The sequence below is a fragment of the Aplysia californica genome, unplaced genomic scaffold, assembly GCF_000002075.1.
Source record: "Aplysia californica isolate F4 #8 unplaced genomic scaffold, AplCal3.0 scaffold00240, whole genome shotgun sequence".
Lineage (NCBI taxonomy): Eukaryota > Metazoa > Mollusca > Gastropoda > Aplysiida > Aplysiidae > Aplysia > Aplysia californica.
Window position 1 is genome coordinate 544622 of NW_004797510.1, and position 1524 is coordinate 546145.

Here is a 1524-nt window from a genome sequence, read left to right on the forward strand (position 1 = left end):
CATACACACAAAGACACATACACACAAACACACACACGAGAGGACACCAGCACAAACATACACACACATACACACACACACACACACACACACACACACACACACACACACACACACATACACCAAATACACACACTCACACAGTCACATACATTTGCACTTATTTACCCTTGTCTGACAGTTAAGTTTTGTTCTCACACTTTTTTCACTTCGATCTCTGTGCCTCCTAGGACACTTAAACAGACAACAGTTCTTGCAAGGTCATTTGCTTTATTTATGAGCAAAGGCATCATTCACTCGATTATACTCAGTTTTTCCTGTCATTAATTTCACAATTTAACAAGGTCTGCGTTGACGATAGTATTATGCCTCAAAAGACGTTGTACTCCTACCTAATTATTGTTAAACATAATAACATTCCTGTCAACTGTCTAACTTGTCATGTAACCTGGGCATTCCATCGCAGTAGGGGGCCCGTTGTATGGTGTCGGAAAAACACGAGCACGTGAGAAAAAGGAGACCAAAACAAAAAACAAAAACAAAAAAACAAAAAAACGAAAGACGTCTCTCATGGTCTCACTTTGTTTTCGAGCGATTGTCTTAACCTAGTTGTTGTGAGCGAATGCATTGTTCTTGGAAGATGAAATGATCATGCGTTCGTAATAAATTAAAGGGTATTGGGGAGCTGGTTTTAAATTGACGAATTTGGGCCAATGTACTGGTATCTGGACCTTTTACGTATTATAAAACTTCAACCACTTGTAAATCTAAAAAATGCTTACTCTTTGTGTTGCAATCATCATCTTTCAAATTTTCTGTTCTAGAACTTTTATTTGCCTATTATGTAACAAAATGTAGTTTATTCTCAATACTTCAATTTTTTATTGCTTTTCTCATCTACTTTTGTATTTTCTATTTGATTCCAATGAAATTTCAGGGCTTGTTATTCACACCATAACCTAACTTTATACAGGTGGAAAATCAAATCGATTCATTCATAAGTGAGTTACATGGATTATTATGTAATCAAATACAGAGGCATTAAGGAATAGGTCAGTCATCCTTCTCAAACTTTTTTTTCCTAATTAAGATAGATTATCTAAGATCCCATCTGTACAAAATGTTGTTTTGAGTATACCTATCAATGTACAAAATTTGAACAAATTTGGTTGTTGAATAGAAAATCCTTTTTACTGTCTGTTTTGAAAGTTGTTTATTTTCAATATGGTCGCCGTTACCAGGGTAACCGTAGACTTCAACAAAAAACTTAAAGTTATATTTTAGAGATGATTTCCTGTTATACCTCAAAGCTAAAAGACTTCATCTGCAAGATCAAAGTTACCGAGATAGATTTATAATTACCCCCCTCCCCCACGGTAAAGTGTTTATCCGGTTATAATTATGGGAAGACATGATAAGTTTACAGTTAGAAAATCAACATGTGAGGCAACACTGGTGGGATGAGTAGAATCATCTCTCTCTCTCTCTCTCTCTCTCTCTCTCTCTCTCTCTCTCTCTCTCTCT